Source organism: Ctenocephalides felis, unplaced genomic scaffold (assembly GCF_003426905.1).
Source record: "Ctenocephalides felis isolate EL2017-DRISC unplaced genomic scaffold, ASM342690v1 CF-g0.4_SCAFFOLD_01886, whole genome shotgun sequence".
Taxonomy (NCBI): domain Eukaryota; kingdom Metazoa; phylum Arthropoda; class Insecta; order Siphonaptera; family Pulicidae; genus Ctenocephalides; species Ctenocephalides felis.
Genome location: NW_020538040.1, coordinates 65,534,166 through 65,558,523, shown reverse-complemented (window position 1 = coordinate 65,558,523; position 24,358 = coordinate 65,534,166). Strand labels below are relative to the sequence as shown.

Here is a 24,358-nt window from a genome sequence, read left to right as displayed (position 1 = left end):
CAAATAATTTTTATTCAAAAAATGATTTATTTAAATTGGTTTTTATTTCATTCTTAAATAGTACTTATTACCTTAAATCATATTAAAGTTGTTTAGCATGAAAAAAAGTAATAGTAATTCGTATGTAAACTAGCAATCCTTAATTTGACAATATATATTCATATAATTTTTTTCGCAAAAAATGAGACCCTGAACCCGCAAAACTTGCGGATGTAAAAATACTCAATGTAAAAATTATCGCAACTTTTGACTATACTCATTCCCATAGTGCAAAATAATGTATTCGACTTCCCAAGTTTGTGAATGGTAGTTTCGTAGCAATCAATACTAGTCTTGTATTTAGACAATCACATAAAACACCTAATTATAACTGTACAGTATTAATCTTTAGTGAACATGCTAAATTTCATGTGTTCTTCATTTACTGTTAAAACTGTATGACCAGATTTAAAAACCATCGACGTTATAAATGCCCAATAAAATTTATAACTTATTGAACTTTTTTATACTATGCGTGATTGCAGCTGTTATAAAACCAGTATCTATATAAATGTATTAAAAAAATATATAAAGAAGCGATATTGCTAATATTCAGACAGTAACCTTTTTGGAAATGAGATAAATGAATGCAAATTATTGATAATGATTAAGATTATTACAAACAAGTTACATAAGAATAAAATAGAATACGGAGAAAATGGTGAAAAAAATGGTCATAAAGCGTCAAAACTGATCATTGAAAGATGTGCATATCAAATTTTTGGATTTTTTAGGGTATTATACATTTTCCAAACTCATTTCTATTCATCAAACAACTTCAACCGTTCAAGTGTTGTTCTTCGTAAATTTATTAATCCTAGAGTTTACTACTAATATTCGAGATCGTAAGTAGATGTTTACTTACTAAAAAGTTTGTATTCAAGTATTTCAGTTTTCCACACGATATCGGAATTTTCTACAAAATCTGCAAGAAACATTCACCTTAAGGGGGTATTCTAGTGTAGAAATTCCAAAAAATAGTTTTTTTGTTTTTTCATATTTTCAAAGTTTAATTTTTCAAGAATATGTGTGCGAGTAGATTTTTTTAAATTTAAATTATTTTCGGAGATACATCTGTTTGACCATGATAATCCTTTTCTGTTTCCTTTCTTTTACGAAACTTTAAACACGTTTTTCTTAAAGTTGTCTTTTTCAATACAAAGCCCGCGATTTCTCGAGTTCTACTGGACCGATTTACTTGAAATTTTCAGAGCATGTTTCTTATAGACTTTTCTCGGGTATATACTAGCCGCATCCCCAAATTTAAATTTTTAATATTTTCGAGAAACTCAAAAAAGTGGTAAGAAAATTGTCTTTTTTTCAAACAGTCGCCATTTTGTCAAAAAAAAATTAACTTATTTCTAGTAAATGCCATTGAGACATCATTCTAAATTAATAATCTTTTTTAACTTTCCGTAGGGTAGTTATAATAATGAGCCGAAAATCGAAAAAGAAAATTTTTGAATATCTTCACGTCACGAATGAATTCTTCAAATAATTATAATAATCTATTTGAAACCATTTGATATTCTTCGAATATTTCATTAAGATACGGGAAGTTCCAGCAATTTGCCTTAAGGCACTATGCCATACACCACTAGTTTTCATTTCGGATTAGGAAGAGGATTGCAATTGTAGACACTGTCACGTGACGATTTTTTTGACCCCCTACTTCGCCAACTGCTAATTTTTAAAATTATTTTTTTTTTTACTTTTATTCTGTGCTCTTGTAACGTTGATAAAAATGATAAATAAATAATAGTAAAAAAATGGCTTTTTACGATGATTTAAAAATGACCTAAAATTCAAGCCGCTACACTAGAATACCCCCTTAAGCCAAAAACAATGATCTGATTTTATTCGAAATAGACATGATATTTCAAAAGTCGTACACGATGTAATGTAAAGAAATTAGAAGATTGATAATTGAAATCCGCGATGAGAGAACGAAGGCTCCGAGTTGAAAATTTACGTTACGTACGTAACTATTCAATAGCAATAATAATGTTCATTGGCGAATTGTTCAGAGCAGTTATTTACTAGAATGCGCGCAAAGACGCGAGCAGATGAATCGGGCAACGGCCGGCCTTGAGAAGGTCTCTGCTATGCCTCGAGAACGGACGCTTTTATTTGCACACTACACTACTACTACATATTTTATTAGTAAGATTTTCAACATTGTCATAGGAGATTAAGAGAATTTCTTATTTTCTGAGTTCAGTAATAAATACATTAACACTAGGTTTACGGGACCCGTCAATTAGAAGGAATTCGAACTTTTAAACGAAATGTTAAAAAAAAACATAGCTAATTTAACTAACTTAACTTGTATTATGAATTTATATTTCATTACAAGATATACAATTATATAATTCATAAATTTTCTAAATTTTGGAATTCATACATAGTATACCTTTCTCTACGGAAGCCCTCCAAATTGACGGAGTACCAGATTACCGAAAAAATGATTATATATTTGCATCATTTGTAATATTAAGCTTTCAAATAGTAAATACAATAGTAACGAGGAGATACACTAAACTTGATTATATTAAGTTATTTTGTATACAATCAAATTTCTAACAAAAAAGATCATCGCGTCAATTCGATGCTTCGGATCAGTAAACGTCAACATCAAGATTTCAAAAAAGTTGCCAAAACGCGTAATAAAAATAGAAGCTGTAATTTTTAGATAATTTATAATATAATAATATTATACTATTTTTTTTATATATTTTTGTACAGCAATCAGAACCTTACGTCCTATGAGCTGTTGGGCTGAAACTTCTCCTTACTTCGTATTTATTTTAGATGGTAACCCAATGGTTAATCCATTCATATTCGATGATTTTGTTATTAGAATTAATCTAATAGGACTGACATTTTATTGGCGCAGCAATGCCGGGCAAGGGCTATTTTCACTTAGAAACATTGCTATCTATATTTCCAAGTGAAAATCGTTGTCACTGCTGCCTGACAACAGGCTGCTCGAACTGGGTATCGAACCCGGGACCTCTGAAACAAGTCCCGTCGCTCTTAACCCTATACTATTTATATTGTAATAAAATCAAATGCAAAATATGCATAAAAGACTTCCAAATTATATGCAAAAAAATATGGTAACCGTGTAGATTTCATGTTTGTTCATTTTATCGTGATAAGTTAACAATTTTTATATTTTATTTTATGCAATTTATTGTACTAGTCAACTCAACCAGAATACAACTTAATAGATTTTTTTAGAGAATGTATTCATTACGATAGGTTTCCGTAAAGATAGGTATATATGAAATACAGTAGAACCTCCTTATTCGCGGCTTCTTCATTCGCGTTTTCGCTATTCGCGGCCAAAAAAATTGCGATACCTTTATTCGCGGCTAGAAATTTCGTTATTCGCGGATTCCAGTGTATATATGAAATCCAATATCCTCTGTAAATGCCGTCTTTTTGACCTATATAATTGCGTTGCGTTCGCCGTCCTCTCCGTTATCAGCGTTTTTGATCAAGTAAGCAAACAGAAAATGAATGAATCATATATGTATGCTTTAACACTTTCCACTCGCGAATTTCGAGATATATATTAATTTTGCCGCCGGACCGGCGGCATTCGAGTCGAAAGGGTTAATATTGTTCGTTTCTGTGGTAAATGCTGCTATGCATGCTTTATTTCTTCATTTTACTCATTCGTAGCAAATATTGTGATTGAGTAACACGTGCTAACAGACCTAATTGCTTGAATCACGTGATAATGATTTGTCTGAAACCGACTTGGAAGAAATGTTAAATTCACAACCCAATGAAGAAGAGGCTTCAACGTACACTGAAAACATTTAATTTAAAGAGTCTCAGTGAAGGTTTAAAAATGGATCTGTGTGATTTTTTTATGAACATTGATCCATCTATGGAGAGAAGTATTCTCTTTAAGAGGCAAATTGCAGATGTGACTGCCGTTTATCAGTCTGAATTGGAGAAACTCTTGAAAACTACCAAGCAAGAAAAAATTACAAAGTTTTTCAAATCTTTGCCTATTTCTGAACAAAAATGATCAAAATGTTTAATGTATAATATAATTAATTAAATATATAAAGTAATTAATCTAATGCATTTATAAATATAAGTAAAAATATAGTTTTTTATGTATGTACATTTCATTATTTTGACACCTTGGAACGTATACCCTATAATCCCATATAAAATGCCATCCTGTATTTGCGGATTTTTCAATATTTGCGGATTATTTGTCATCTTGGAACGTATTCCCGTAATCCCATACAAAATGCCATCCTGTATTTGCGGATTCTTTATTCGCGGCATTTTTACGGAACGCATCCCCCGCGAATAAGGAGGTTCTACTGTATATGAAACCTGGTGTTGAAATAAATTACAGTCTAGCTCTCCTTAACATACATTGATCGATTCTGAATAGTAATTCAATATTTTCAAAAGTTTTGGACACGACATATATAACAATAAAAATTTATAATTTTTTTTTGAAACCATTCATAAAAATTATCCTGATGTATGAAAACATTTTGGAACCTGGATCGGACCTCTACTGCAAAAAGAGTGCCTCCTGCACGACGTCGTCGAGGTTAAAATAGAAGGACTGAAAGGAATGAGAAGAAGAAGAATGCAGGCGATTGACGACTTACGCGAGAAAAGAAAATACAGGGAACTGAAAGACGAAGCGCAGGAACAAAAAATCACATGAAAAAAGTGTTAAAAGGGGGAGGAAAATAGTGGTAATTCAAATGACAGACGATGAGGGTAAGGGCATCATTTATTTGTGGTGGCTCTTGCACCATGAGCAGGTCCATTCGGGCACACTACCATTTATTATTATTATTATGAGAACATTACTGCTATACATTAATTATATAATGATAACACCTTAATTATCTAAGTATCATGTACATTTGTATCTTTTACTTTTAAGGTCATAGGGAATATACTGTAAAAATTTGAGAACCTCGAATTCGAATAAAAATTGATAAAATAGGCAGTGCCCTAAAGTCACGCTATATTATCGTTTGTTTTTTTCTGCAATTTACTCGCCCTTAGGGTTAATGAAATGTAACTTTTTCTCGTTATTCTTGGTTGCATGACAATTTACCCACTTTTGGTTTGAAGCTTCTACGTTAACGGAAAGCCGTGGAATTTACAAAAAAAAGAACTTTTTTATGAAATTTTAAAATAAATGATCAATGATGATCATTTTCGACTTCGGCTTGTAACTTTTGAACGTGCAAATCATGTGCAAATGTAGATATATAAATGATGCACATCAAATATTATCAAATTACAATAACGCGACAGTTCTATTACGGTTCAATTTATGAGTTACTAAATAAATGTTACAATATTGCCTGGTTCGACCATAAAAAAGCGATTATACCAGAACTTATCGATGAAATCTAAATTAGCAGACAGAACACATGTCCAAGATCGGTAGCGAATATTAATCCTTATCCGAATAAATCGCTTTCTTTATGTCCCGCAATCAATTTGCATATGTATCGTATTGTAGATTAAATTGTTTGAGTGAATAGTTTAGGTTCTATGTACGTGGTTTGAATAAGTGTCTGTGTCGAAGTCTGTACGCATTGCAACCTAGCGCCGGCCTCTGTAGCTCTATCCTCTGTCTTGTCTATCGTCGCTCGTAGCGTATAGTAGGGGAAATACGGACAAAATGGCATAGTGTTTTGATTTTTAATGATATAGGTAACACCCGCATAACACGGATTCGCTTTAACACGGTTCAAGAACTGAGGCGAAGCCCCTTGACACGGTTATCTTAAAGCTCGGATTCGCTATAACAGGCTTTGAGAATTAAGCAAAACCCTAATAAAATTGGAAATACAGTTAATCCTATAAAAATCAAACTTTATCTAATATAAAATTAGTAAAATAGCTGTACAATAACTCAATAAATGTGATGAAACTAGTACAAAAAGTAAGTAATTTGGTATTTATCATGCAAGCGCCTACATTCTATCGAAAAACAATCTTGGCTCAGCCGACTAACCATATTTCTCAAATAAAGATCTTTTAAATAAATGATCATATAATTTTAATGAAAATATCTTGGATGTGTTAAATACATAAATTTTTTTTCGCTAGGAGCAAGCACACGCAAATATATTTTTTGCAAAAAATAATGCGCTGATCCGAAGGTATTACAAAAATCTGCTCAGAGGATCAGGATATCTTGCCAAAAAAAGGATTGCGTTGGATAGCATTAATTGTTAGTTATGACAAAAAAAATCATAATTCATGTAATGTATATTACATCTTAAAAAAATTAATAAATATGACAATATTTATTATAAAATCATGATATGTAGCATGTTTTCTTGAAATCTTGGAACGTAACCCTTCTTTTAGTACTATAGTTCTTTGTCCTGTATAACACGCTAGTTTTTTGGAACGAACTACAGTGTTATACGAGAGTTACCTGTATTGATTTTATTAATTATATTATAACCAGTCTCAATCATTTTTTTCATTTTTGGTTTATTGACTGCCAGTAAAATTGTATTTTAATTAGGTAGGAAATAAAATAACATATTTATTAAGAAAAAATGCAACCTATTACAAAAACCATTTTGTTAATATAGGACGAAGAAAGTGACGTATAGGGTAAGGCCATACTTAGATTCAGGAATATTTTATTTTGTACTCTTTGGGACATTAGCACATGAAGCATGAACCCAAAACAGTACAATATTCGTTGGGCTCAAAAAGGAAAAAAAAGTTCTGCAAAAAATGCAAGTCTTCTTTCTACAGGTGATATTTTTTATCTATTTTTAGCAATTATATCATGCATGCTTAGAGTAAAAGTTAAAATCCTAGTATACCTAGATAGGTTTTAATTTTTTTTTCTTGGCTCTGTAATTCTTACAAAACTGTACTATGTCATTTTGCCTATTTTATAAGTATGTCATTTGGTCCAAATTTGAAAACAAATAATTAATCAAAATTCCACTAAACACCTGAGTAGTACAAAAAAATAGATGGAAATCACTAGTACTGGTATAAGTTAATAGGTTTTAATTAAAATAATTACGAATATCAATAAATGGGTCCTCAAAATAAATAAGAAAAACACCTTCAACATAAACTTTTTAAGTGATAGTTTAAATAATTTTTTTAACACATTTGGACTGATTACTGCGACAAGACAGTGACAATGACGCTCAACATCTGACAGGATGGTTTTTATCGCTTTCTTCTTGTTATACAGTCGCGGAAACGTTAATAAAACTAGCCAATTTTTAAATAAGGCCACTGTGTCATTTTGTCCATGTATACCATTTTTTCCGCATTTCCCCTATCGCCTTGGATGGGTCGAATGCATATCAGACCGATACGATAGCAGCGATGGGTGCATTGTGTGAAGTCGATTTACTGTATGACGACATAACAAACAAGGCAGTATATTAGCAGAATCATTACAAACAACGCAAACATTTGCCAGTTGACTGTCATATATTATTCATGATCCTGCACTAAACTTGAATAGATAATAATGTAACCTCAATTTACGCTTTACATTGAAATTATAATCGAGGATGAAATTTACCCAAGTAATTAACATTTCCTCCCTACAATTCGGCTATAAGATTGATGGATAAAATTTATCTAATAATTCAAAAACTGGTTTTGTAATAAGTAATAAATAAAGTAAACCGAGTAATAAATTTAAAAAATCAGACCTATGTTCACATACTAAATCTTATAAATCTACCCTTCCGAAAAAGAAGTCACTGTAAGGTCGGTCGTAACTACCATAAAAAAATAGTAAAAAAAAAATCCATGTAGTTTAAAATAGCCAAACTTTGGTGAAACTGGGACCATTTTTCGATTATTGTGGTTAATTTTTATTTTTGTTCATTAAAACATTGGACACGTAACCGTAACATTTCTAGGACCGCAGTCATAAATAATGACACAATTGCCCCAAGTTCTCTAGAAGGAAGATTTTTTTATTAAACTATGAATTTAAAATTTTCAAAATTAATCGACTTTGAAAGGTGATTAAAATTTCACAATACTTGACAAAAAAACGAGTAAAAAAATAAAAACCTAAAAATAACACGATTTTTGGTACTGCAACTTCACTCAAAATCAGACTCGATGTGTACTATATAACAGTTTACCATTAATTTTTAAAAATATATCAGCAGTAATATAAATCAAATATAAAAAAAACTGTATCAAGATTTAGTTTCATGACTCCATAGCCTCTACTATCAATCCCTAAGTTGTTGTACCAACATAATTAATTTAGCAGCCTTTTCTGAAGAACCAGATCTGTTGATATTTACTATTTAAGTTCAATATTTTCATTTACGATTTATACTTGAGTTATTGTTATATTGTAGGGTTCAGATTGCAAAAATATGTTCCAAAGTTTCATCATTGCGGTTAACGTGACAAAAGTTACAAGTGTGATCCATTGCACTAAAATATGTTCAAAATCCTAATTCACCAATTTATTTTATAAGCATTGTAATGCATGTAACAATTATGCCATGCATGATAATGTGTGTTTTTCTGGAAAAACGCCATTAATACGAGTGGACAGTCTGTTGACCCCATTGACTCAATTCAATGTCACTAATAGATTTGAGAAGAATTGCGAATGGAATAACGAACACACCTATTTTACTTCTTGTAATGCATATCGGATAATTAGTTTAAATGATAATAAAGAAAAAACACAAAAAAGTCATTTTATAAAATACATGCAACTACTATAAAATTATGATGTGAAATAAGTAATTCTCCACCCAAAGAAACGATAATCATATGATCTAGCAGAACAAATAATTTTCTAAAACCATTAAAGCAAAATAAATCGCAGTTAATCTAATGTAAATCCCTTTAAAACCATTGCCAATTCTACTAGTATTTTCTTAGTAAGATGCAAAAATATACAGATATATGTTATCGCAATTTTTTTGAGCTAATTGCTTCACTTCAAATCTCCACTCTTTTAACCATTTTCTTTTCCTTATTTATTGTTCACTTTACTAAAGTTTACATTTTTGCATAAGTCGTCCATAACCAGATTCGTTCAACAACTACAGTCCATTTGTTTTAATTCGACGGCATCCTGCACTAGTAAGGGGGTATCATCAGAAATTTCTCTAATAAAGTTTTTTCCGCCAGTTTTTGGGCGGATTCGTTAGACGACGTGTAAAAATTCAAACGCAAAACTTAATCAGTTTCTTCTGAACCCAATACTGAGTATGCTCCCATTGTCCTCTTTCAAAGACTTTGAATAATGATCCTGATTTGCTAAAAAGGTCGTAGATGCTGTCGAATCATGGTACATGGTTATCATGTCGAAACAAAAGCTCAATCATCCCAACGGAAATCGATACCAAGAATTACCTTGAAATTACGTGCCGTTTGTAAGAAGCAATACAAAAATAACGTCCTGAATTATGGAAAAATAAATCATGGCTTCTGCATAATGGTAATGCATCTGACCATTCTTTGATGCTGGGACCATTCTTTGTGGGAGGATTTTAGGGACAAAATCAACACGGCTGAATTAGTTTCATAAGTTAGCCACCATATTACCTAAATTTGGTCCTTCGTTGTATTACCGGTTCCCAAAGTTTAAAAAATCTATGAAAGACTGGAGATTTGCAACTATTGATGAAATAAAAGCTGCATCACTAGAAGAGCGCAATATAAGAAGATTTAGAAAAAAGTTAGCACAAATGCATTGTGTTTATGGAATATTCCTTTGAAGGACACCGTGCAAATAGGTAAATAAATTTATTTTTCATTAAATAATAGACATCTAGCGTTTTGGACAAAAACACATGTACACGTAATATATCTATCTATATAAATATGCATACAATACATATATATTATATTTATTTAGGGGGCGTCCATTAATCACGTGAGGAGAAAGGGAGGTTTGAGAAAAATCACAAAATATCACGTGGGGGAGGGAGGGGTTTAGTAAGATATATAGGGGAAAACTGAGTACGGTTGTGCCAATTTTTTTATTAGCAATAAATTTCTTAATTTACCTAGTAGGATGCGAGTAAAGTAAATTAATTGGTAATTTGAACATTTGTCTACGAGGAAATACTAAAATACTGTCCTTAAATACGATGGATTAGTCATAAAATCAAATCATACAAGAAAAGGGCGCGTGTCACAACCGTCCACACCCGAGAAACGCTTATATATAGAGAGGCATAAAAATAGGTCAAAAAACAATAGCTATATCCCAAAACTGATTTATAAAAACTCTTACTATCAGAAAAATGTAACACAACACAACATAATCATTTAAACAAAGACTATGAATATAATATAATAATGTATAACAAAAAATAATTTTTTGAACTAGAAATCTTTGTTGAGATAGACCACCAAGTATACGAGTACGAGTTATTTTTAAAAGGGATCGAACAAAAAAACTTAAAGCAATTCAGTCTACTGATCATGTTAATGTAGGGCGCTGACTCAATGCAATAATGGAAACTTGTTCGAACAAACATACTTCATCTTTCTTCCTTTGAACCCTATCTCAAAATCACTATAGTTTAGCTGTTATGACTACTGCCACTACAGTAAGCTGGCACAACCGTACTCAGTATCCCCTACTTCATTGAATTATTCACTCTATACACATATAAAATACAACATATATATATATATATATAATATATATATATATATATAGATATATATAATGTATTTTCACACTTGTGGAGATCTGATGAACATCATTGTAAGAACGGCCGAGGTCAATGTTTCGAGTCAACCTTGCAAGGTTAATCCAATGGTCTTATATAATGTAAGCGTATGAAAGAATTGTTTTGAGATTAAGTAATTGGAAAATATATATCAATTTAAATATGGAAAATTTGAGCCTTTTTGAAAGTATTTGTCGCAAATTGTAGTACTTGTATTTAATATCGTAAATGGTCACTAAATATTATGTAGATTCAAATAAAAATGGGATAAAGGAACAAATGCAATAAGTTACTCGTTTAGTTTTAAAATAAGTTTTTGGTTTGTTGAATTTATAAAGCATACTTGGATATATTGGTATAAGTTTCTCTAATAAAATAATTCGCGCATTAGTACAATGCTCGGCAAGAAGCGCGATGTTTGAAATCTGTTGTATAACGAGAGGAGTTGGCGCCAGCATACCAATAAGGGCGGGGCTCCTAGGCGCCAATGTCGAAAGCTCTATCACTATCATGACATATAACTCATATTTGATCACTATGAAAAAAATCCTAAATCGCGACATGAGCATCTTCGAAACATCATTAAACTAAATACAATTTCACACGATGGTACACACAACCAAATTTTCATTTGTATATACGAGTACATATAAATCTTTGTTGAGATAGACCACCAAGTATACGAGTACGAGTTATTTTTAAAAGGGATCGAACAAAAAACTTAAAGCAATTCAGTCTACTGATCATGTTAATGTAGGGCGCTGACTCAATGCAATAATGAAAACTTGTTCAAACAAGCACACTTCATCTTTCACCCTTTGGACCCTATCTCAAAATCACTATAGTTTAGCTGTTAAGACTACTGTCACTACAGTAACCTGGCACAACCGTACTCAGTCTCCTCTACTTTATTGAATTAATCACTCTACATACATATAAAATACAACATTAAATATATATATATATATATATATATATATATATATATATATATTATAAATGTATTTTCACTTGTGGAGATCTGATGAACATCATTGTAAGAACGGCCGAGGTCAATGTTTCGAGTCAACCTTGCAAGGTTAATCCAATGGTCTTATATAATGTAAGCGTATGAAAGAATTGTTTTTGAGATTAAGTAATTGGAAAATATATATCAATTTAAATATGGAAAATTTGAGCCTTTTTGAAAGTATTTGTCGCAAATTGTAGTACTTGTATTTAATATCGTAAATGGTCACTAAATATTATGTAGATTCAAATAAAAATGGGATAAAGGAACAAATGCAATAAGTTACTCGTTTAGTTTTAAAATAAGTTTTTGGTTTGTTGAATTTATAAAGCATACTTGGATATATTGGTATAAGTTTCTCTAATAAAATAATTCGCGCATTAGTACAATGCTCGGCAAGAAGCGCGATGTTTGAAATCTGTTGTATAACGAGAGGAGTTGGCGCCAGCATACCAATAAGGGCGGGGCTCCTAGGCGCCAATGTCGAAAGCTCTATCACTATCATGACATATAACTCATATTTGATCACTATGAAAAAAATCCTAAATCGCGACATGAGCATCTTCGAAACATCATTAAACTAAATACAATTTCACACGATGGTACACACAACCAAATTTTCATTTGTATATACGAGTACATATATGCATATCATTCTATGTGAATGCGTGTTCGTGCTTTGAACAACAATTTTTTGCTCGCATTCGAAAAATAGGAAATAACGGTTCAGTTCCGGCAAAAATAAATGTTTTTTTTTTAATTTCAGTTTGAGCGCTGATTATATTCAACGTCTACATACTTGTATGTATGTATGTATGTATGTATATATATAATATATATATATATATATATATATAATATATTTAGTGATACAGATAGACCAAATATGCAGAATTTTAATAAGCATGTAAAACATCCCAAAAGCAATTTAATGATGTGGTTAAATTTATTTTTATAGAAATATAGTATGTCAAAATAAAAAAAAATATGAAATTGATAAAAAAAAACTGTTGGTAACTAATCAATTACCAAAACCCCTATTAGTTAAACCTTGAACGTAAGTTAGTGGTTAGAGATACGGGGTTGATCTCTGATGTCATGTAGTAGTAGTAGTAGTAGTAGTAGTAGTAGTAGTAGTAGTAGACATCGGTTTTCACTTGAAAACATAGATAACAATATTATAGGTATTATTGCAACAACAGAAGGTGCATAACTATTACAGAAATTGTAAAAATAAAAATTCACCACATAGACATCAAGCAACATAGGCAACTGTTTGAGTTGCCATCTATGAACAACCGTCGTAATTAATTAAGTAATATCATGAAGAAAGCTCATAGAATTATCAAGTTCTAAAGAAAAACCTATTGAATCACTACCAATTTAATATAATAAATAAACTGTTAGTAATAATAATTGGTTTACTGTTAGTAGTAATAATCAGTTTATCGACACTATTAAAAACCGGAAGGTGTCAGATTACTGCAAAGTTCGGATTACTGGATTATAGTAAAAAAGACAATTTTCAACATGTGATATTAGAAATACCGATAAAATTTCCAAAAATTCCCAAAAAAATTGTCCAGCGCTTCGGTAGTGAGGGTGCCGGTCTATGGGCGTGCCGGATTAATAGTGAGATTCCAAAGATATATATGTATATATATATATATATATATATATATATATATATATATTAGGGTGGTCCTTAAAATGGTCATTTTCGAATTTCCTTGCTCCCAGGGGCTCAAATGGTTCCAAATAGATAAAAAACATTTTTCTGAAAGTTTTAGCTCTTAATATTAACGTTTAGATAGAGCGCAATTCAATCAAAGTTTGTATGGAAAGAGCATGGAAAAAAATTTGAAAATTAAAAAAACGTGTTTTAGGCGTAACTTAGCGACAAATGAATGAGTTTTATTCATTCATTTGTTCGCTAAATTACATCTAAAAAACATTTTTAAATTTTTTGAAAAATTTTCCAAGCTATTTCCATACAAAACTTTGATTGAATTGCGCTCTATCTAAACGTTAATATTAAGAGCTAAAACTTTCAGAGAATTGTTTTTTATCTATTTGGATCCATTTGAGCCCCTGGGAGCAAGGAAATTCGAAAATGACCATTTTAAGGACCACCCTAATATATATATATATATATATATATATATATACATATATATATGCATATCTATCTGAAAAAGACAATAGATGAAAGTAAGTTTCCTAAGTGACCTACTAGTACCAGACATACTCTCAAAGCACTACAATGAATAGCCAATAATAGATTTTCATGTAGACCAATGACTATAAAATCATCTGATAGCTACCTTCACAATAATTTGCAATATTCAATTTCCTAAACGTATAAATTTTATAATAAATCTTTGAAGAAAATAATGCTTTTTATTGATGTTATAGCCGATTATTTCACTCGCAATATATGACAATTTTATTTTTTCATTTTGAATATGAAGCTAACAAATCAGTACCATTTTGCAATCCCGATTAAGTGTGCAAACTTTTAATGAAACTAGCCAAAGCACTTTAGTACGTATAATTAGAGACTGCCTTTCGAAGTAGAACAATTTTGAAAACTTTAAATTCATAGTTTAAGTCTTAACTTTAAAGTACTTATGAAAATTTATCATTATTTTTTAATTAATCCTAGAAATGTTATTCACGATTATGGTTCAAAAGTTTAAATAAAAATAAATATTAAAAATCAACCACAATAAGGAAAAATAGTCACAGTTTGACCAAAGCTTTAGGTTGTACTTAAAAGCTCATATTTTACAACTGCATTGGATATTTTTCTTTAATTATTTGGGACACCCCTGTATGTAGGTAATATAAATTTGAAAAAATTAAGGGGAGCTGTTTTATGAAAACGTTGGGGCGCGGTACGAAAAATTTGGGAACAACTGTGCTGAGTAGAAGCAAGTCCTATTTTTGATCTTACGATCGCCACAATTTTTTTTTTTATTTTCAACATTTCCAATAATTCAGCAATGGTTATAATAACAGATATAGGGTAGAGCGAGGCTTAAAGTTTCGCGGGTAAAAAAACCTACGACCGATATCTCAAAACCAATAAAGTTAATTTTTTTTTTAATAGTATTTGAAAGTATAGGGAAAAAGATGTATAACCAGCGATCACCTTGATTCTTACGACGTTGCTTTCTGGAGATAAACGGCAATGTTTGAAAATCCATAGCAAAAGTATTTTCTATCGTTGTTATTTTTTTGGTTGTGAGCAATTTTGTTTAGTTTGCGTAAATATGTATAAGTTTTAAATATACGTTATTTAATTGTATGCTTGTTTAAGTAAATTAATTGTATTTAATGGTTCAAGTAAATTACGTTGAAAAAGAGATAAATCAGATAAATAGTTATTCTATTGCTCATGAATATTTCTGGCAAAATACCAGATCAAGGTTATATACAGTATTGTAAAAAATATACCCATGAAATTTATATTTTGCATTGGTTGAATAATGTAGCTATCATTTCGCAAAAACCCTTTAAAATTAAAAATAAGACAATGAACCTGTTTGCCTCCTTGCCGTCTCATTTTACACCGGCTATGGGTAAAAAACACCAGGTGACAATTTTTCGAAAAACAGCAAAAAACACATTTCTATAATGGTGAAGTTGCTGGTAGTTGTAGTTGTAATGAACATAGCCAAATAGTTGTTTGTTTGATATATGTTATTTGTCGTATGGTTTGTTTTTCACAATATAATTGCTCAAAGTCATATTGGACCTTTGTGTCCCGCCCTACCCTATATATGTGAGTGTGTGTGTGGGTGGATGGATGTATAGACATATATGTATATAAACATAGTATGCAAAAGCATTCAAATGTATATATATATATATATATATATATATATATATATATATATATTAGGGTGGTCTTTAATATGGACATTTTCGAATTTCCTTGCTCCCAAGGGCTCAAATGGTTCCAAATTGATACAAAACAATTCTCTGAAAGTTTCAGCTCTTAATATTAACTTTTAGATAGCGCGCAATTCAATAAAACTTCATATGGAAATAGCATGGAATAAAATTTGAAAATTAAAAAAAAAATTTTAGGTATAACTTAGCGACAAATAAATTAAAAGTGAAAATTCGTGTCATTTTTTATTGAAAATTCGACGCTCTGCAAAATTTTTGAAAATTTTTTCATGCTATTTCTATACAAATCTTTGATTGAATTGCGCTCTATCTAAAAGACAATATTAAGAGCTAAAACTTTCAGAGAATTGTTTTTTTATCAATTTGGAACCATTTGAGCCTTTGGGAGCAAGGAAATTTGAAAATGTCCATATTAAGGACCACCCTAGTATATATATATATATATATATATATGCATATATATATATATATATATATATATATATATGCATATATATATATATATATATATGAAGTGTAGATGTAAAATTGTGCGCTTTGTGTATGTACAGCATGGATCTTGAGAAGAATTGAGATGAAGTCATTCAACTCTGGCGTTCGCGCTTGCCTTACGGTAAATTTATTTTTAATAACATTAATAACATTCCGCGTATGATGAACAATTTGGTGAGCGGACCCACGCCAACAGATAGCACAGAGCTATTGCAAGATGTGCCACTTTATATTGCGTGCGGTGTGCGCACTAATGCAACTGAACTGTGCGCATACTATACCTACGATACATAAGATACATACGATACATACGATATACGAGATGCCGAGTACGAGATTTGACGTTCGGAAAAACCTTCATAATGTCCACGCACATGCGAACAGATTCATCGACATTAATAACCAACCACACTCATGTACATGCCAATAATACATACATGCATACATACATACATAGATATCCATAAAATAAAGTTACAAGAACTACCACATCAACGTGAGCAAAATATTAGCAAATGATCTCCAATAATTCCACTCCACTTACAAATCACGGGTGGGCATGGTATTACACATGAACTAGTGGTGCATGACATCGCTCCTTAAAGCAAATTGCTGAAACTTCCGGCACCATAAAATATTCCAATTTTTTCAAATTGAGCTTATTTAGAGACAAAACATCAAAGCGCGTACACGCTATCAGAACAACATTATGAATTCATTATCTAGTTTCAAAATATTCACTTATTATTAAAATCTATAAAATATCTGATAATTCGATGTGCATATGTCTAATGATTATTTTTGACCGCCAAATGTTTGTTTTTCAACTTTTTTCATTAGATCTCCGAAACCGCTGAACCTGCCTTCCCAAAAAAATTATTAATTCTGTATTCCGTCAATACAAGTAAAATGTTTTTTCAATCATTCAAATCAGACGCATCGTTCTCTCAAAAACTGAATTTCCATTTTTGGTACTTTTTACCCCGTATCTTCAAAATGGCTAGACATGTCCCTGCTAAAAACTAATCAGCATGTCTCCCCATCAGTGGGAATCGAATGCTTTTTGAATCACTCAAACCAGTTGTGCTCTATATATAATCTATAAACATATCATGCTCTCAATATCGTGGACGAAAATTTATATCCGGACATACATACATACATACATACATAAATACTACATACCTTCATACACACACACATATACCTCCATTTTTTCTAAGATAAGCCAAAATATTCACAATGATTTGAAACGAAAAAATATGCAAAAATTTTCATTTTCGATGTTTTTGCGATTTCTATAACTTACCCTACGCGAAGGTAAAAATTGCAATTAATTTAACTAAACTCGTTTTTATTCCAACAAAAATTTCCTTTACTATTTAGTTCCAAACTTAGGGTCTAATTTATTGATAAAAAAATTGAATGAGAGCGATTGAGGAGAAAATTCCTTTGTTCTCTTACAAATGAAAACCTATTTGAACATATTCGCTAAGGATCACGCATATATTATAACAAAGTTGCTCATATAAAAGCTACGATCAATCACATTTTTATAGACACACTGAATAATGAATAAGTTATTTCCAATTCTACTAAATATTTCTATTATTACTTTACATATCAGAACTTCAAAGTCCTATGAGCTGTTGTGTTTATTTCTTAAACGATTTGACTTTGGCAACCCAACTGGATATTCTATCTCTATGGGATGAATTTATTATGATGATTTTTTTCACTGATGCAACCATGCCGGGTAAGAATTATTTAACCTTTTATATGCAAATTTAAAACTCTAATTAGTATTTTAATATTATTCATCCAATGTCAGTTAATAAGATACCAAGAACAGTGCAAAGAAATATTACTCTGCAACGATAATTTGCAAAGTTTCTGTCCAAATTTGTACATTTTGAAACATGAACTCAGAGGAACCAATAATCAGGAACCACGTGATGGAACCAGGAAACTTTCGCTCTATGTTTTCAAATAAATAATAACAAACACCCATCTACTGCTGATCAATAATTAATATAACAAATTTTAAAAATAATAATTACAGAACGCATAATTGCACATTTATAATAGTTAAACAATTTAAATTATAGCGCCTTTACCCAGTTTGTTCGTATTTTATAAATGCATCCGTAATGTAATAATTTGCATTACATAATGTAATAAAAATATTTTTAAATTTTCGCATGGAAACATATCGCTAACGATATTTCTCTACTTGAACTTCTGATTCGAAGTTTATTTCTCTAACCACTAATCCACGGGAAAGTCCTCTATTATAACTAATCTCGTAAATTCTATTGTAGAGGATATTAATAATTACATGATTACACATATCTAGAAGTGTGTGATACAACTCAATAACTCTACTAATCGATTATTACTAATATAAGATAAGTGTCTGTACGGAACCCTCAGTGAGCGAATAAAAAAGTTGAACGTGAATATTATTTGTATAATTCTAGACATGATAGTAAAACTACAATTTTACGAGCAGCATTAAAATAAAAGTAACTAACTATAAGCAAGGAACGATAACTACGCGACTGAAGACTAAGACTAAGCGCGTACATCAGGTTTTATTGAAAATATGCAACTGATAAGTGATTCGAGTCACCGGCAATAAAAATTCTATTTTTAGACGCGATGTTCTAAAAATAAAATAGAAATCTTTCCATAAAAGGTCCGTTTATCGAATTTATCGATGTAATACGCAATTATTGAGATTTATAATAGAGCATGGCGGGGCACAAAAGTTCAATTTGACTTTGAGCGATTATATTGTGAAAACCAAACCAGTTATATTAGAACAAATAACACATATCAAACAAACAACTGTCCGACTATGGTCAGTAAACTCCCAGCATTGTATAAATGTATTTTTTGTTGTTTTTCAAAAATTTGTAACCTGGTCCTTTTTACACCCTAGGCGGGGTAAATAAAAACGGCCAGAGGGCAAACACGTCTAATGTCTTATTTTTAAATTTAAAGAGATTTCACAAAATAATAGTTGCAATACTCAGTCAATGCTAAATATAAATTTCTTGCAGAGATAACACTGTATAAAACCTTGATCTGGTATTTCGTCAGAAATATTCATCAGCACAGTTGAAATAACTAAGTTTTTAATTTATTTCTCGTAAAATTGCTTTTTTTAACTCAATTTACATTTTTATTATTTTTTATTTATTTTATTTATATTATTTTGCCAGGGTAAAGGTTCAATTGGTCCTTTTACACCACCCACGTGTAAGCTTCTATAGAAGTTATATTAAAAAAACTTGTATCTAACTTAAAAATTATATTAACCTCTCGTAAACTAAACAGTACTCACAACAAAAAAAAAACTAATAACGAATATAATTATGTACTTTTGTTATGGATTTTCCTCTACTTTCAAATATCGTTGTTGAAATTTTCTTAACTTTACTTGTTTTTAAGATATCGGTGATGGACCTTTTAGCTCTACCCTATATATATAACCCTATAAATAAAAATTTATTTACTGATAATGCAAGAAACTAGTAATGAGAACAGTTTGAAGTTTTTCAGTTTTTCACAAAAATAAGTACGACGAAAAAAAGAAAATAATATTTTTGGGTAGCTTTGGAAGATTCTAATAGACAAAAAAAATGTATTCTATAAAGAATCTGATCTGGAACAAAACTGTCCTATTGCGATATATACCAACAGAACATCATTTTCTCATCCTTCAAAACCAATTCATAAACAATTTATTATTTTGAATCAAAGATACAGAAATTGAATTTTTAACAATCACGGCAAGATATGTCCAGAAAAAAGAACGCGTTATTTTGCAATGTATTTGCGGCTACCTACATCTTTTCTTAACCAAAATGCTATATGCAGAATCAAAATTTCAGAAATTCATTGTAAATGCCAAAATTTCAGATCATACAGACGGCAAATAAAAGGATATTAATGAGATATGTACAGAAGACCATCAATACAGTCAATCGAAAACTGCATTAGTATAAAATCCCATGAAAAAATATTCCAACACTTATGAAATTTCAAATTGCTGTAACTTCCCATACCGTAACAAAATATTCGAGGAATATTAACTGTTTTCAAATAGAATATTATAAATACTATAACATTGTCTCATATTTAAAAGAATTATATAAACTGAATTGCAAAGTTAAAATTATTTATTAAAAGTATATAAGCGACCTTTAGAACTTTAGCCAAAATTAAAATTAAAATCTGAATTATTTTCGATAAACAAAAAAAAATTGTTTTGATAAAAATTGAAATAATTTTTTTTCCAAAAGCAATTTTTTTGTCAACACAAGCAGAAAGTTTTTTGAATCATTCAAATCGGATGCTTATTCCTCTCAAAAACTGCCATTTTTGTACATTTAGCTCTGTACCTTCAAAATGACTGGACCTGCCTTTGCCAAAAACTAATCACCACATCTCCCAATAATTATAAATTGAATGTTTTTTGGATCATTTAAATCGGATACTCCGTTATCTCAAAAACGCGATTTCTATTTTCTGCACTATTTGCTCCGTATATCCGAAATGGCTGGACCTGCCTTTGCCAAAAACTAATCAGCACATCTCCCTATCAATAGGAATCGAATGTTTTTTTAACCATTCAAATCGGTTGATCCGTGTGCCCGAAAACATGGATGAAAAATTGCGAACACACACACATCCAGATTTTCAGTGGTATGCCAAAATGTTCAGAAACCTCTGAAACGTTTATGAAACAAAGTTAATAACATTAACGGAAAAAGTATAATTGTTTGTTAAACTCATAACTGCTCCCAATATTTCAAACAAAAAACTTGACATCAATTCCTTCTAATACTTTTTCTAATCAAAAATGCATGTCTCATTCAATATTTCAGTCAGTGGTTTTGAAATTAGTACCGTTGCCAGAATATAACGATGGTAGAATTATTTAACCTATGAACTATTGTATTACAGCCTGGCGTCATTTTTTGTACACCTCTGACCAACATAATAATTTATTGATAAATTCTATGTCTTCACTGAAAATGTATTCGATGCCGTCAAGATTTATCTATGAAGCTGCAGTTGAGGAAATACGATACTGTAACAGATCATGAAATATTACTCCTCGCAGTTTTTGTCATTAGAGATCATAAATAATGCGAATCGGATGCCAAAGGTTAACGATACACAGAATCTTTAGTATAAAGTAATAGAAGGCAAATATAAACACGAAACAAAAATTTTCAATATGTGTCAATAATTCAAAACTTTTTATAAAATTGATTATCACCCATTCCTGACATTTGGAAAAAACTCTATAATGTGTTATGAAATCATGAAATACTTCTGCAGCAACTAAAAATTGCTTACAACCTTAATAATTGATTACAACTTCAATAATTTAACCACCTCTGATAGGCCTCATTAAAGCAATCGTTTCGTCAACACAAGCAGAAAGTTTTTTGAATCATTCAAATCGGATGCTTAGTTCTCTCAATTTTTTGCATTTAGCTCGGTATCTCTGAAACGGCTGGACCTGTCTTTGCCAAAAACTAATCAGCAAATCTCCCTATCAATAGGAATCGATTTTTTTAACTTCCCGTAGGGCAAGTTATAGTAATCGCAAAAAAATCGTAAATGAAAATTTTTATATATCTTTACGTTTCAAAGGTTTCTGAACATTTTGGCATACCTTAGAAAAAATGGATGTATGTGTGTGTGTGTGTGTGTGTGTGTGTGTGTGTGTGTGTATGTATGTATGTATGTATGTGCGTGTGTGTATGTATGTGCGGATACAAATTTTCGTCGACGATTTCGGAAACACGGATCAACCGATTTGAATAATTCAAAAAACATTCGATTCGTATTGATAAGGAGACGTGCTGATTAGTTTTTGGCGCAGGGAGGTCTAGCCGTTCCGAAGATTCGGGGCAAAAAGTGCCGAAAACGGTAACTCAGTTTTTAAGAGAACGGAGCGTCCGATTTTAATAATTCAAAAAACATTTTACTTATATTGACAAGGTGAAGAACCGATCAAATTTTCATAAAGGCAGGTCTAGCGGTTTCGGAGATCTAATGAAAAAAGTAAAAAAAAATGCCATTTGGCGGTCAAAAATGATCATTAGACTTATGCACATCAAATTATCAGATATTTTAACAATAAGTATGAATTTGGTTTACAGTCCTATGGGTTCCGTACCAAAGTTAACGCGTTATACGGCGACGCGGCGCTTACGCGCTTTGATATTTCGTCTTTATGCAGTTAAAGCAGTACGATTGCTTTGAAAAAAAGTTTAGATCTTCCAAAATATGTCAAAATAAAGAAAAAAAATTTTTTTTTCAAAAAAAAAAAATTAAAAAAAAAAATTTTTTTTCAAAAAAAAGTAATTTTTGGTCCAATTTATAGTTTCTCAAAAATCTTATTTTTTTTAAGTAAATTTTTTTCAAAAATGTTAATCGTTTTTTGAAAAAAAAAATTGGTACGGGAAGTTCCAGCAATTTGCCTTAAGGCACGATGCCTTAATTGCCTTAAGACAGAATTCCACTTACAGCTAGTTAACCATTCAAATTGGTTGATCCGTGCGCCCGAAAACGTGGACGAAAAATTGTATCCATGCATACATACACATACACTCAATTTTTTCTAAGGTATGCCAAAATGTTCAGAGACCTTCAAAACGTGAAGAAATGCAAAAAATTCCCATTTCGATTTTTGGATGATTACGATAACGTACCCTTCGAGAAGTTAAACAAAAATAGATTTGCAGTTAGTTGTATTTCAGTTAATCCAAAACATTAAATTAAAAATTGAATAAAAAAATAATATTACGTACTATATCATCGGTTTCTGTCACAAAATTAATTGAAAACAGTCAAGCAACATCAGCGACTTTTATTCACACATTGCAGAAGTTAAACTTAAAGAATACTTGGGCTCTTACTCGGGTTTCAAAATATTTAAGCTTCAGTAGAAAAGAGCAATAAACTATATAAGATTTTATCAATAACATAATATTTTGAATAGTTCACGTTTTTTTCCTTTACTAAACATTTTTGTTATCTTTTATCGAAAACAACTCGAAACATATCAATATGACTACAACCACCTCATTTTGTAACAACATAAACAAACCAATTAAGAAACGGACATATAAATTAGCCTATTATTACAATACGACCGACAGTTCAGACATTCATCTTATGAATAAATCTGCTCAACATCCGAAGCCAGGACAACAAAAAATTCCATGCTACCTCAATTCGATTTCAATAATTATTTTCCACCTGAATATTTATCTAATTATGTGGAATTAACAATGTATCTGATTATTTTTTCGATTTATTTTTAAAATTTATTATTTCCTTTATAAATCATAACTAATTTTGCAGATATAAATCTATAAAATTTTAATATTACCAATTGAAGAATTGAATGAAAGATATTTTATGGTTAATTTCAAGTATGTATTTCATTTTAAGCTTTTTTATTTCGAGATCGTGTGTATAGCGATCAGAATGTACATTATACTATAATTTTTTTCATTCTTTTATTCACTGATAACTGATAAGAATCAGTAAATGAATCATAAATAAACACACAAACTACAACGTATAATACAGGGCAAAAAAGACAGAATCACTGTTCTCTAAACCAGGGCTTCTTAAAGCGTGGGTTGCAACCCCCAGGGGGGGGGGCGCGAGACTTCTGAAAAGGGATCGCAAAGATCTGATACTTTTCAATCATTATAAACAAAATTTTAAAATTAGTATTATTAGACCGATTATTTTTACGATAATTTATGGCTTCTCAAGCTATGCTATTTGGCCAATATTTTTGATAAAATCAATGATCAATCAATCAATGCAGGGAGTGTCTGCGTTAATATGTTTATGTTAAAAAATAAACTTGAGGCCTTTGTTAAAATAATTCATATATAGAAAAACAGAGTAGAAAGTGGATCGCTCGAAATGTTTCCATTTACTGACGAGTATATAATTAGTATCAATATTTCAAAAAAAGATACACCTATAACAAAAATTATAGTTAATCATTCGAAGAATATGGAAGTTTACATGCATAGGCATTTTCTCAATGATATCGATACACAACAATGGATTTGCAATCCATTTTCAATTGAAATAGAGGAAATTAATTTTTTAAACTTAA

At 30.7% G+C, this 24,358-nt stretch overlaps 1 protein-coding gene across 1 annotated transcript in view; it reads right to left on the bottom strand.

Annotated features, from left to right (window-relative positions):
- LOC113375232 overlaps window positions 1-24,358 on the bottom strand; it is a 46,425-nt gene that overhangs the window by 2,627 nt on the left and 19,440 nt on the right. The window lies entirely within an intron of this gene.